The 15,479-nt window shown below is 35.8% G+C and overlaps 1 long non-coding RNA gene and 1 pseudogene across 1 annotated transcript; one reads left to right on the forward strand and one right to left on the reverse strand.

Moving 5' to 3' along the window:
• Positions 1-2,455: 2,455 nt before the first annotated feature.
• Positions 2,456-12,235, reverse strand: LOC148201770 (mediator of RNA polymerase II transcription subunit 4 pseudogene; annotated as a pseudogene).
• Positions 12,236-14,235: 2,000 nt separating this feature from the next.
• LOC148201771 (uncharacterized) lies at positions 14,236-15,317 on the forward strand. Its single transcript, XR_015785159.1, has 2 exons — positions 14,236-14,623; positions 14,725-15,317. It is a non-coding gene; the product is annotated as an uncharacterized LOC148201771 (long non-coding RNA).
• The last annotated feature ends 162 nt before the right edge of the window (positions 15,318-15,479 follow it).

Below are 15,479 nucleotides of genomic sequence, written 5' to 3' on the forward strand. Positions count from 1 at the left end.
CAAACTACCCAGCATTCATTTCTCTCCTCCTAACCATAATCACAACAAAGCACTGCCCATCATCTAATTCATTTATTAGTAAGGTTTTTCATAAATGGATATTCAGTTTGTCCTTGAAATTATTTAAAAAATAAATAAATTTTATTACTATTTCAATCTTTTATTTCTCAAAAGTCCATAAAATACTGTCAAAAAATCTTCAATTCAACTCGATTCAACTTTACATTCACCAAATTATTTTTGAAGCCTCAAACAAAATATCTACAAAAAAAAAATTAGTCTCCATATCCACTGAAAAACCATTGTATTGGTCTTAAAAGATTCTCCATTTCACTTCATTTACTATGTTAATTTTTCGTTTGATCAAATGTTATTGTTTTTTTTTAAGTTTAGTAACATTTTGAAATATCTTTATAGTGTGTGGATAAAAAGTTTTAAGAATGTAATTAAACTTTATAGAAAATTTAAATTTTTTATTACAAAATATGTTGTTTGGATAGAATTTCATTAAAATATCTGAATTATTTAAAATTAAATAATTTTAAATTTCCCTTATAAAGTAAGAATATTCTTCATATTTGCATATTGATGATTTTCTCTTCATATATTTCTTTGACTCGATTTTGGTTGGGATATTATTAGCTTAATTGAGACTAAAACATTGTTGATATGACTACTTTTTAATTTGTCAACTATGATTGTTTTGTAGATGTTAATAGAAGTTACCTTGTGATTTAAATTGTTTGAATGATTTTTTTTTATTTTGTTATAAACTATTGATATTTCTTCTTCCATTGGTTAGAATTTTTTCCACCAATATTGATAAGACTTTTTTTTATATGTGAATTAGATTTTTTTTTCTATTGACATCTATTGTGACTATTTTTATGTGGATGTATATGATGATATTTTTTTATTGTTGACACATATTTTATTATTTATCAATAGTTTGGCAGGATTTTTTTTTCTAATGTTAACTTGAAAAATTTTAATCATGGATTGTTTCTTACTATTATAATCTGCGGAATTTTCAACATATATTCATCAAAAAGTTGAGAAAAAAAATCGCTTAATCATCAACATCATAAAAATAACCTTAATTGATGTCAACTTAAAACAATCACAGTTCAAGAAATTTTTTTGTAAATATAAATTTAAAAAACTTGACCAACTTTCATTGAAAAATAATATGAACCAATAATAACTAAAAAAAATCAGTGATGCAGAATTTTTGAATTATTTACAATTATTTCATATTTAAACATTTTTTTGCATTTGGTGGTAATTGACATTGTTTATTTAAATGAAAAAAAAAACACTAAATTTCAACAGTCTCATCCAAACCTTTTTTTTAAATACATAACTCGAATTCAATGTATTTAAATATTTTTAAAATTGTGAATATGTTAAAAAAACTAAAAATAAAAATAAAATGTTAACTATAAATTATGCTTTTAAATGTCAAATTAAAATTAAATGTTTTTAGCCGCTGCATTCAAAAAATACGTACAAAATTCTTCATTTAAAAATTAAAAACACAAAATTAAATGCATGTTATAAAATCTGTTTTTTAATATCATGTTAGAATAAAAGTATATTTCAAATTAAACGTATGCTCATGTTAAGAACGTAAATAAGTAAAAGTATAAGTATGGAAACATGATGGCTTATTGACTAGATAGATCTTCTTCGCTGTATTGTCTTGATTAATTTGATAAAATAAAAATGTGAAAGCGAAGTGATTTTGTTAGTTCTACAAATGTATCATGCATTTTGTTCAAATAAAACATTTGAAAGAACTATACCAAATCTCATAGTAGCATGTTTTGTTTGCTTGATTAAATGCAAGACATTGCTAACAAGATTCAATAAAGTTTCAAGTCAAATCTTTTACTCAAATATAACATGTATAAAAAGTTTAAAAACTACTTTTACAACTCATAAATTTAAAATCTTATTCTATTACTTGCATTTTAGTCTACATAATTAAATTTTATACCATGAAGCTCGTGCAAATGATGAAAACGAAAGTAAAGATGAATTACAATTACAAATTGTACAAGATAGAGATGGAAAACGTGAAAAATAAGAAATGTAAGCAAAAAGAGAGATAGTAATTTTTTGCTGGTAATCTATATATAGCATATCACTAAATTAGAAATTAATAACAATAAATTGAAATAGAAAACTAAATTAAAAATAACATAACGTTATATCCTGAGTCTTAAAAAAAGTTAAATAACAAGTCAACTTTTACTTAGCCATGTTAATTAAATTACTGTAAGTAACCCACATATACGAGAGTACTATTTTTCATTCCCAAGCGATGGTATAGTTTGTGTACATGCAAAGACAGAATTGATAGCACGTCACAATGACAAAACTGACTATTTATCCTAAATTTTAATGTTGAACTGCTCTTGATAAACTTTAAGTAAAAGTTAAAGAATGAGCATAAATGAAATTTTCTGCTGTGCAACTTTTTCTTCGAATTTCATAAATGAGGTTCCATCGTTTGAAATGCATATGTAACATAAGGTTGAAATCCAAATCATACAATGCCAACCTCCAAGGATTTGATTACACAAAATGCATCATAAAAATCCTTAACTCTGCTTCTGAATTCTAATTATCCAAAAACTCTTTAAATATTCTCCTATATTCTCTTAAATAGACTTGAAACCAATTTCCTAAAATTTCTCACTAAATACCTTCTCAATTCCCTCAACAAGACTGCAAAGCACATTCCAGTGTACCCACCAGAAAAAATAAAATTTAATCATTGTCTTACACAACAGATTTAATACAAACATGGGGGCATAGAATTGAAATTAAAGAACTACCCATACATTTTCAAGATATATCTGATCCATGATCAATGAGATACCTGAAAACAAAAAACAAATACAAGAATGTCAGCATGGAAATCAAGAGATACCAGAAAAAAAAAATATAAGCATGTCAGCATGGAAATTAAGATGGAAAACAAAACCAACTGCCCGCAGTGCGACCTTATCACTATGCCCTAGACATATAACTGCTTTATTTCATAAATACAGAGGAATCCACAATCTGAAATCAGCTTCACCTTGATTTTAGCAACAAAAAAGGGTAGTTTTACGAGGGAGAGAAGTGGAGGAGGTAAGCAACTGATACAAACTGTTTGTAGTCTTGTAGAAATTACCACAAGGAATTGGACAGTTAGAGTTACTGTGGGTTTTTGTGAAGGACCATACTATTGTAACACAAAATTACAAGGCATTCTTTCCCTACAAGCCTTATCCCCTTTTCCTCTCATTTCCGTACCAATAAGACAATCACCACGAAAGACGATCCCACCAGGATCATCATTTAGATCTCAGTCTGAACTGGATTTTCTCAGCTTTCACCCTCCCAACCCACGAGTATGCCCTCACCTAACATCCATGATAGACACGTTTCTCCCTCACATACATAGTAGGCAGATACTAGTACACAAACATAATACATAGGCATACGTATATACACACATAATACATGTATCACACATGATTTTGATGAAAGGTATAGAATCTTAGAATAGCGTTTGGGTTGGAGTTTGCATTGGCTAGCTAGCGTTATTATACGGGGCAGGGACCTTAGGATCAAAGAAATTGGGTTTGCATTCGCTAGCTAGTGCTTGAGAGAACATTCATTGCAGAACAAATAGGGCATGTTTTTTCATACGTGAAACTGTCACTGCCACCGGGTAGTTGTGCTGGTCCTGCCTAAAGGAAAACAAAAGTCCAGGACATAAAAGCAATATGTTGCTCAAGGATCTGAAATCTGAACTTGATTTGGTTAGAAGTACTAGTTAACAGGGTAGTTTCACCCTACACCTCCATGTGTTTATTCGTGCACCCCATATAAAAGAAACTTGCCGTTACACTCTTTATCAGGATTGCACAATCCAAAAGTAAAAAATGGTTAAGAAAAAACAAAAGCTTCCGAATTGCATAATTCAAAAGTCATTTGACTTCCGGATTGCACAATTAGAAGTCATTTTTGGCTTGCAAATTGTGTGATCTGAAAGTTGTTTTAAAGGAAATAAATGACTTCCAGATTGCACAATCCAAAAAGGGCAAAATGGAATTCGTTTATATAGGTGTGCTGGAAAAAAAAAATATGGAGGTACAGGAAGATGCTGCCCCTAACAGGTTGTTGTTTTGACATTTATATTATCGCTCAGATCGATCCACTGCAACATCTCATGGATTCATATATTTTCTCATTACTTAACAAAGGATGAAAATAACTAAATATGGCCACACAACAATATACCAAGACATCTGAACATGTACACTTTTTCATTTACGATTATTAAATTAAATTAGCCTTTAAAAAATATTTACCATTGATAACAGTTGAAAAACTGTTATTTTCATGCTTAAAAGTGATACTAAAAGCAACCTTTAGACTTAGAAACTAGCTTGAAATCATGCATTTTGTTTATATTTTCAGAAATAAGAGAGCTGGACAGGTTTATGCTTGATTTGAGTGTTTTTGTGCAGGTTTTGAGGTGAATTTGGTGAAAGAAGTGAAGAATGAGAGAGAGGACATTAGAAAAGACAAGAAAGAGTGCAAAAAGAGAAGTCGAAGGCACCGCTCAGCGGCAAACTACCGCTGAGCGGCACTCAAGAGGTGGCGTTGGAACCGCTGAGGGGCAAATGGCCGCTGAGGGGAAGAAAGAAGACGCGTAACCACCGCTGAGCGGTAAATGGCGCTGAGCGGCACTTTTTGGGCTTGGGCTTTTGTAATCTTTTGTAACTCTAGATTAGTATATAAGGGCTTGCACGTCCTTTAGTTAGGGATCTTTGGCAGAAACGAGGCAAACACTCTCTCTTTCACCCCTTTGAAGGAGGATCTTGGATGCTCAGGCTACCTCTTCCACTTTATTGGGTTTATTCTTTCATACTTTCATTGTTATTCATCTAGGTTCACCATGAATATGGTGAACTAAACCTTGTATGTTTGTTGGGGAATCAAAGTAATCTCTTGAAGCTCTCATATATGGATTTGTTGAGTACATCTTTGAATTAAGACATATGCTTTCTTTCATCATTAGTTAGGGTTTTTCCTCTTTGCTCAATGCTTGCATTGTTTAACTCATTCTAATGCATGATTATTGGTTTTGTTGATACGGACACGTACGGGGAAATCTAGATCCGGGGAATTTCTCCCAATATTATACTGACAATATTATATTGGTTGCCTTTAAGCTCCTGCACTCATGAACTAATCATTAGGAATGCTAGGAATTGTATGAACTATTTGATTAGGGAGAAGCCATCTAGAATGGTACATTAGAGAGTGGCATTAACAATGATGATTTGAATGTTGAATTCCTAAAATATATGAGAGTGGATGAGATGAAATTGACCCCCAACAACATATTCATTCATATATTCCATTGAAAGTGTTTATCTTTTGTCTTTGCCATTGATCAAAACCCATGCATACATGTTTATTTTCTGTCTTGCATTTTAAACCCAAATATTTCGTTCTTAAGTCTTAGCTAATCAACAAATCACATAACTAAACTAGGCCGTGAGTCCTTTGGGAGAACGATACTTGGTCTTACCAAGTTTATTACTTGAAACGATTCGGTCATACTTGCCGATTGTGAAACAAGTTTGTGACATCATATTTTGGTGCTTACAAATTTGTCCATCAACCATCGCTTCTCATCTACCCTAATATAAAAAGAGATGAAGGATGGTATAGATCTCTACCAAGGAGATGGAGGCTATTCTATCAAATAAAAAGAGACACTGACAAAAACAAGTATACAGGCATGTCTCTTCCTTTGTCTTACACTGTAGAGTACACTAATTAATTAAAATCTCAATCCATGTATCATATTCATTCGCTGTTGGGAATGATATAGGTGCCCCGGGAATGATTTCCGGTTATCCCAAAGAAGAAAACCTCCGCAGGTTTATTATAGAAAAAGGAAAGGGTAACTGAGGAAAGGGTGAAGCTTCTAATTGTTTGTACACAGGGTAGCTGAGAGCTTTTTAAAAGGTTGATGTAATACCTATAAAAACAGGCCATATATTTTAGAATTGGGAGAGTTTTGGACATATTAACCGTATTTACTTGACTAAATGTCTAGTGTGAAAAGAGAAGCTTACTTGAGTATGTATGTACTTTACATGTTTTTCTTTTCAATGGAGTTTTGGACATATTAACCGTATTTTCTTGACTAAATGTCTAAAGTGAAACGAGAAGCTTGCTTTTCTTTTCAATAAAGAGGTAACTTCAGATATTCAAAGTTTCTTCACCTTATTCTTTGAGCTGTTTGAGTTCTTTTGTTAGAGTTTCTCTCTACTTTTGTATTATAATTTGGTCATATAATATATATATATATATATATATATAGTCAAATGTGAGATCTCCAACACACTTTACACTAAGGATCAGGCATCTCAAGCACAGGAGTAGATATTAGTGACATGCTATGCCCAACAAACCTTATTATTAGGACAAGTTTTGATATCATCTCAGAAAGTGAATTTAAAATCTAACTCAATATTAGAAAATTGGATTGCAAAGTGACTTTTATACCCCCTTATGTATTATAATTTGACCATATCTTTGGTTGATGTAAGATCACCAACACTATTAAAAAAAAACTCAATGCAGAAATAGTATTCTGCAAATAATTGTAAACAGCCACTCAATCAAGAAGGCATCAGGAGAAGAGGAAATTTTAAGGTTATTTAAATCAAAAGTGATGACAGATATTTTCCATTCTGTACTACAAAGACAGAAACACAGACATTATAAATCAACATCGTGTTGCTTTGTACGCTAGTTTCCTTTTAAGATTTCTTCAAATCATTAGAGATAAGCAAAACAATACTTAGCAACTAGCATGTTAAGTGGGATATTATTTAACTTGAATATAGTTCCAGCCTTCCCCGCAAAAGAATAGAGCCAAAACATAATAAACGTCAAAGACTGATAAACTTTAAATCTCAACCATAAAAGACTTGTGAATAAAGCAACTAGCACGTTAAGTCACCACCACTTAGCACTAGTAGAGCAAGACAAAAAGGGAATGCTTGGTTAACTTCAATTTCAATGGCAGTGTCTCAACAATAATATGAAGAATGTCCTAATTGAGCAGTGTTTGGTAAACATCATTCAAACAAAAAATGCTGCAAATTAGACCGATGTGCAAGGAAAAACAATATCCTAAATAATTGATACTGAGACTCGCTCTACAATACATTAATTCTTAATGGTGTTGTTAGGGGTTGGAAAGTATATGAGAGAAGGAGGTATAGGAGAGAGAGAAGGGGACCGAACGGTAGACAAGGGGAGCAACCAGGCCAAACGGTAGATGAGGGGGAGCGACCAAGCCGAACAGTAGAAGGCGGGGAGCTAGTTGGCCGAACGGTAGATGAGGGGGAGCAACCAGGCTGAACGGTAGAAGGCGGGGAGCGAGTTGGCCAAACAGTAGACGAGGGGGAGCGAGTTGGCCGAACGGTAGACGAGGGAGAACGACCAACGGTAGACGAGGAGAGCGCCCAGGCCGAACGATTGGAAGCAGCGAGGCATCCTAACTGCCGCAACAGTTAGGATGGGCGGGAAATATTTAGTAATTATAGTAAATAAAGTCATATCCTAGGGAAATATTGTTAATTACGATAATTAGAGCAGTATCCTAGGGAAATATTGTTAATTACAGTAATTAGAACAGTATTCCAGGAAATATTGTTAATTACGGTAATTAAAGAAGGTAATAGAAGACCTGAAAAAGGACGCTAACTCGCATCCATCTTTTACTTTGGAGCATGACCGATTGCACTATAAAGGAAGACTTGTGATTTCAGCTCAATCGGCCTGGGTACCTAAGCTGATCGCAGAGTTTCACATGACTCAGACAGGAGGGCATTCAGGGGTTTATCAGACTTATCGTAAGGTGGCGCAATCACTTTATTGGATAGGAATGAAGAAAGCAGTGACTGAATTTGTTGCGAGCTACCTGGTATGCCAACAACAGAAATATCTGTCATCCTCTCCACAGGGGTTGCTGCAGCCTTTTCCCATACCCAACGCCATTTGGGAGGAAATAAGTATGGATTTTATAGTGAAGTTGCCTAAATCCCACGGGTATGATGCAGTATTGGTAGTGGTAGACCGTCTCAGCAAATATGGACATTTTGTACCCCTAAAACATCCTTATTCCGCCCGCACCATAGCTGAAGTGTTTATTAAGGAGATTGTTCGACTGCATGGGGTACCAATATCTATCGTTAGTGACAGGGATCCATTGTTTTTAAGTATCTTCTGGAAGATGAGCACAGCTTATCATCCTGAATCAGATGGGCAGACCGAGGTGTTGAACAGGGTATTGGAGGGTTACCTGAGATGTTTTTGCTCAAAACAACCAAAGGGATGGAGTTCAGTATTACTATGGGCTGAGTATTGGTACAGTACTAGCTACCAAGAAGCGGCGGGGTGTACTCCGTTTGAAACAGTGTATGGGAGATCTCCCCCTTCTTTGCACAGGTTTATACCAAGGGAGACCTTAGTGGAAGTCGTCGGCCAGGAGTTGCAAACAAGGGACGAAGCGCTAAAACAGCTGAAATTTCATTTAGCCAGGGCTCAGGAAATGATGGTGAAGCAGGCCGATAAAGCAAGGAGACCAGCAAATGTGGAGGTGGGAGATTGGGTGTACTTGAAGATCAGACCACACAGGCAGACCTCGATGCCGTCCAGACTGCATCCTAAGTTAGCCGCTCGGTACTTTGGACCTTTCCAAGTCACACAGAAGATCTGAGAAGTGGCTTTTAAGCTACAACTACCAGATACCGCACGGATACATCCAGTTTTCCATGTATCCCAATTGAAGAAGGCAGTGGGGGAAAGAAGTGTGGAGAAGGAATTGCCAATAGATTTGCAGGTGGAGGGACCGTCTTTCTGGCCGATCAAAATTTTGGATAGAAGACAGGTACAGTAAGGGGAGGACGAGGTGCAACAGGTGTTAATAGAATGGCAAGAGGGGGGCCGGATGGAGCAACGTGGGAAGATGCCCTGACCATTAGAGACCAATATCCAGATTTCAACCTTGAGGACAAGGTTGATCATCAGGCGATCGGTAATGTTAGGGGCTGGAAAGTATATGAGAGAAGAGGTACAGGAGAGAGAGAGAAGGGGACCGAACGGTAGACAAGGGGGAGCGACCAGGCCGAACGATTGGAAGCAGCAAGGCATCCTAACTGCCGCAGCGGTTAGGATGGACAGGAAATATTTAGTAATTGTAGTAAATAAAGTCATATCCTAGGGAAATATTGTTAATTACGGTAATTATAGCAGTATCCTAGGGAAATATTGTTAATTACGGTAATTAGAACAGTATTCCAGGAAATATTGTTAATTACGGTAATTAGAGCATTATCCTAGGGAATTATTCAGTATAAGTTAATTACAGTAATTAGAAGTATATCCTAGGAAAATAATAATTATAAATAATTCATTGACGCTATGGTTTAGGACATGCTTTTGATTTGTGAGTTTTGTAAGAGAGGTTATGCTCTCAGGTGACTGCAGGAGGTTATGCTCCCAGTTATTGTTTGTTTTCTTTGATTCAGTTATTTCTTTCAATAAAAGGAGACTTATTCAGCCATTATCTATTGTTCATTGTTTGTGAGAGTGTGTCAAGGCTTGTTCTAGTTACGTCTCCCACTCATAGGTGTGACTGCAAACTCACTTCTAAATGAACATGGCACTTATAATTAAGCATCAAACATATCAGCCTGTAACAATCACAGATTAAGCCTCTACAAAATATATCCACAACAAACTAAAGGTAAAAGCATTGCGTAGTATCTTTTAACATCTATCACTCCTTCCATACCAATAAGGAAGAACATCAAAATCAACGAGAACTAAAATACTCCACAAATCAGAAGACACAATCAAAATCATCAAACCCTAGGACCAAAAATAAGAAAGCGATGAGAAAGTTAATGAGTATTTTTAAATGTGAGAACTGAGTGCTAATAAAGGGTGTGAAAATGGGTGAGTAGAAAAATTTCATTGAGTGCTGCATTCTCAGAGGGTGGAAGAGTGAAAAAGGTGGTTTTGAAATCACTGGTGAGTATCTATGATGATGAAAGTATCCACAAGAGAGAAATGGTTACTACTTACAACTCAATACAATTTTATGACTAGTATAGATGAAGGAGGAATGGTTAACTGAGGAATGAGCAAGTAAAAGGTGGCAAATTCTAGAGATAGGATTTGCTTTATTTATCAAAGTAGTTACTTTTCATAGAGAAAGTATTTTTATTACACAAAAAGATGTTCACACGGTGCCTCATCACAATTTAGTACAAAAATGTCTTAATGAGCAATCCATTTGTCGTGGTAAAAAAGTAAATTAATAAAACAAGATAGTAGGCTGATATAAAATGTATATTCTTTTTCATAGTACTATATAGCAGCTTACATTACCGTATACGTGCAGTGCTTTTTTTTTTATAGGCAAAGATATAGGTGCAGTGCTTATTGAAATATTCGTGGTTACAAAGAACTGACATGGTTTGTGCTCTCTAGAGCCTAAAGCAGAAACACTAAGCATTCAGCAGAGGATTATATTAATTACACAGAAATACCAAAAGGAACAACAAGGCGATGAAAAGTTCTTATTAATTCTCGACCTGTCAATCCTGAAAACATCATGTTAAAACCAAATTCTTGAGAAACAACTGACAGAACATACATATAACATATGGGAGTGATACAACAGTCAAGCTCAAAATCTCTCACCTGTACAGTTATCAATTGGAGATTGAGCAGTTTAACAAACTTGTCAATCTTCATCATAAGAGCTGGCATCATCACTACTATAGTCACTAGTGTCACTTCCTCCAAGGTCCAAATTAACTGGCTGCACTTGAATAACTTCTGGTTGTTTGGGCTGAGGAATGTGAGGTTGCATTTGTTGCTCTGCAAATCTCGGTATTTGAAGCGAGTCCATAGGAGGCAATGGCACAGGATCTCCTGGTTTCCACCCAGGCGGGGGCAGTGGCAAATAAATAGGCAACTGGACAGGCATTCCCGGCTTCCAACCAGGTGGCACTGGAGGCAGCATTCCTTGAAACGCGGACAAATTTGGAACTGCATTAGTATCCATCTGTGATGGAGGCTCAACAATAGCTTCAACAATTTTCTCCTTGGATTCGACTTCTTTAGGCAATCCAACATCAAGGTCGGCAAAATTATACAACTGAGAAGCTCTCATTTGCTCTTCTTGCGGTGCAGGTGGCAATGCTCCACGAAGAGGAGCTTGGCCGGCTCCAAATTCCGGTGGTGCAAAGGTGGTGTAGCTTATCTTGTGGGCATACGATAATATATCTGACAGCTTCAACTGAGAAGAGACAGTTGATGAAGTCATGGAATCATCATCTCCAGATTTCGATCGCTTGGAGCGGCGATAATCAGAGTAATCATCGACAAGTATGTCTAGGCAGCACTCAGCATCTTTGAGTTTGTTAGAAAATGCTAGTAGCATTGAATCTTGGGAACGAATTTCACGGTCCATCTTCTGCTTGGCATCTTGGAGGTCAAGAATCTCTTGGAGTTCTGCAACAGCTTCGAATATTTGGGTTTGGAGAACATTAAAGAGGGAAATTATTTCTTTCACAGTAGACGGAGAAGAGTCAAGAGGGGTAGATGAATTAAACGAGAGGAAAGTTGGAAGGGATCCACGGAAGGCAGTGACCCAAAGAGACCGGTTAGGGGAAACTTCAAAGATTTTGGAAGTTAAGGAAGCCATTTGGAGAAGAAGTGCTTGGGCTCTGGGAAGGGGTGGGAGGAGTGAAAGAAGAGCAGAAGAAGGGGTTGAAGAGTTGCGGTCTTGGGGTTGCTGGGTCTGTGTTGGAGGGAGCTTTGGAGGGGTAGGGTTCGGAATTGAAGGAGAGTTAGGGTTTGCGAGCCCTAGCCTAGCAGGGGACTGCACAATTTGATGTTGAATCATCTTGTGTATCTGGAAAACAATTTTCTATGAAGGGATGAAGAAAGGTTATTCTGTAGGTTGAAGAGTATTGTAACTTCAAGGCCCACACAACACTTTATCCATTCACCAAATCACGGGGCATAAAAGCATTACTCGCTGCAGAAACACAAGCGGGACACTATCCTCTGACAGTTACAGGAGTTTTACATGCTGACCTTTGCTAAAAATCCATAAAAAAAACATCACCTGCAAAAAGTTTTAGTACAGTCAAAATATAGGATAATCAATTCAATGTTAAAAAAAAAAATTCATGCATCAGCTGTAACACAGCATCATAAGTTATAAGGAACAGGGATCATAACTAATGAACACAGGTACATCACATAGCAACACATGATATAGGCACAGCAGAACTCATTCAATCTCTCCAATTAGTTTCCCACAAAGATATCATGGCAATCAGAGTACGACTCTTCTACCTTGATGAGTGACGGAAAGGGAACAATGGAGAAATGACGATAACCTAAGCGTGCAGGGTAGCAAAGCGAAGGGAAATTGAAATTCTGCAAATCGTAAGGGTGTGTTCACTCAAGGGAGAGGAATTGGGGGAGGGTAAGTGGATGGATATTTGAGGGATTTGAGGCTGAAATAATTATTGTTTGTTTGAATGTATTTAGAAATAAATAAAAGTGAATTTGGAAATAAAATTTATGAAAATTGGTGGGGAAGGGTGAGTAGATGGATATTTGAGGGATTTGAGGCTGAAATAATTATTGTTTGTTTGAATGTATTTAGAAATAAATAAAAGTGAATTTGGAAATGTACCATAGGATACCCACTATTCACCAACACACATCTGAACTGATGTCGACCACTTGACGATCAACCGCTTAATGTCGACCACTGTTCACCAACACACATCTGAACTGATGTCGAGCACTAGTATGTCGACCATTGATGGTCGACCGTTTACGATTTAACGTCGAGCACTTGGCAACTGTCGACTTCCACTGACATTAGTATATTTATATTTCGATCATCTGATGATCGACAATTACTAAACGATCGACCGTTTGATATCGACCACTGAGGATCAACTGTTCACGATTCGATGTCGATCATTTGGCGATAGACCACTTATGGTCTGATGTCGCGACATAAAATTCCCCCACAAAGGTCAAGCGGTTTACCAGATACGAACAAAAAGACACTGTCTTAATCAAAGACCACGAATCAGGGAAATAATTGATCCAGGCAATGATAAAGGTCCTAATAATGGCTAAAGCACTAGAGGTGGAGGGACCTACCACTCACGTTTGCTGCCCACTTCCAATAGATCCAGGTAAAAAGTAACGGCAAGCACTAGAAGTGGAGGGACCCACCACTCACTTACGGCCCACTTCCATAGATCCAGGTAATGGGTAAAGGGACGGAGGCGGTAAGAAGGATTCCATTCATTTTTTAGTTAAGAAAAACATAGACAGAGAGAGTTCTGATCTAACTTGAGCGTCGGAGTGCCTTTTTCAGGTGCCCAGCCCACTTTCCTCGAAGGATCAACAACGTCAAAGGCAAGATAGCATGGAGATGGTCTCATCAGAAGAAAGAATCCAGAATTGTTAGGTTGATATCTTGGTCCCCATACCTCATACCGAAACAACAAGTATAATAAGTTAAGCTAAAATAGATGTAATTTTGCCTTTCCTTTCTGATTTAAATTTTGGCTTATTTTGTTTAAACTATTACTTAATAAAATAAAATATACGATATATTTAACATTTATGTAAACATGTTTTTAAAATGATAAAATAACTTAATTTTTAATAACAGAACATAAACTAGTACTTATATTATTATGTGATCGATTCCTTTTAAATTTGATAGAAAAATGTCACATACTTAATTCAACTTGTTTGTTCTTTGGATTTTGATCACATAAGTTCGATTAAAGTTTATGAAAATTGGTGCAAAATTTGATTAATGTAAAGGATAAAAGAAATTGTTTAATTGATAAAATTTGAAGATTATCAAAATATCTCTAATTATTAAAGTAATATAGAATGATAATAATTAATGTTATATTTAATTGTAAAAATATTTATAAAGAGTAAAAATTTAACATTAATTATTAAAATTAATTTTAATATTGTACAAAATTTTATTTTAGTAAAATGAATTTATTTTTAATTTTAATATTTTTGTAATATTATTTACACTAACGTCAAATAACCATAAGATTAAAAAAAAACTATCAATATAATTCCAAAAATAAATAATAAAACAACAAAACTTTAGGATTCATTTTGGGCATGTGCATCAGGAATAGCGAGGAAACTCTGTTTGGCGGCTTCGAATTCAAAAGCGGATTTTTTTTCTGCTTCTACTATTAGTTTATTGAACAATAAAAGGCATGATAAGAACTACTAGGTAAAAGTCAAGAAAGAAAGTGATGATGGGAAAAAGATCTTGGTGGAGTAGAGAGGGTGAAAGCAGCGTCCTCTGAAGAATGAAAGAGAAAATTGAATGAGTGTAGTTGAAGGAGAATGAATGAGAGCAGTGTAGCTAAGGATGGCAAAATAAAACCGTACTCGCGGGTATCCGTGGATAAAATTCGTTACGGGTATTTAGTACACGCAAGTAAGATGTATCTGTTACCCCTTAAAAAAATTAAATTACAATTTTATCTTTTAATTTTGTTTTTCTAACTTTTCAATTATTGTTCAATCTGTTGGGCCTAGCCCAAATCCCTTTTAGGGTTTTGTTTTTTCAAATCATAATAAGGATCCCTTTTTAGGGTTTCTTCTTCAAATCAGAATAAGGAAAGCTGGCCTCATTCCTCACCGAGTTGGCCGCCTTCTGCCGCTCTAAACGAACCTGGATGCAGAGTACTAAGAAAACGGACCAAAAGGTTCTCTATGGGAGGAGATCTCGTCCTCGATGAGGAAGCTCGATACAACTGAAACAAAGAGAAGTGGGAGAACATTAACAAGTACTTCAAGAAAGTGAAGGAAAGCAACAAACGGAGACTGGAAGATTCGAAAACGTGCCCTTATTTCCACCAGCTGGACGCGTTGTACAGGGAGAAGAGTAAGGTAGAGGGCGTGGTGACGACGGTGAAGCTGGAAAGCACGGTGGCGCCACTGATCGTGCGGCCGAAAAGCACGAAGAGGATGAAGAAGGTGGTGGTGGTGGGAAATATGAGATAGTGGCGAACAAAACGAGTGGTGATGGTAAGTCATAGAGAGTGCAGGGGTTGTCGGATAATAATGCACAAAATGACAACTCTTTTTTCATTCTATGAGTGATGGTGAATACAAATATCTATTAGCCACATTCTCATGGTTTTTTTTTTCAAGTTTTTACTTGTGATAATTTAGTTTATAGTTTTGACTAGTTCATACAAATTTGAAAATAAGTTTTTGATATATGAAATGCCAAAATGGACTACATTTGCTGGTTTTCTACTTTCAAGTTTGGTAAAACTGTAAAAATG

Source organism: Vigna umbellata, chromosome 3, assembly GCF_029865625.1.
Source record: "Vigna umbellata cultivar VRB3 chromosome 3, Vumbellata_1.0, whole genome shotgun sequence".
Taxonomy (NCBI): domain Eukaryota; kingdom Viridiplantae; phylum Streptophyta; class Magnoliopsida; order Fabales; family Fabaceae; genus Vigna; species Vigna umbellata.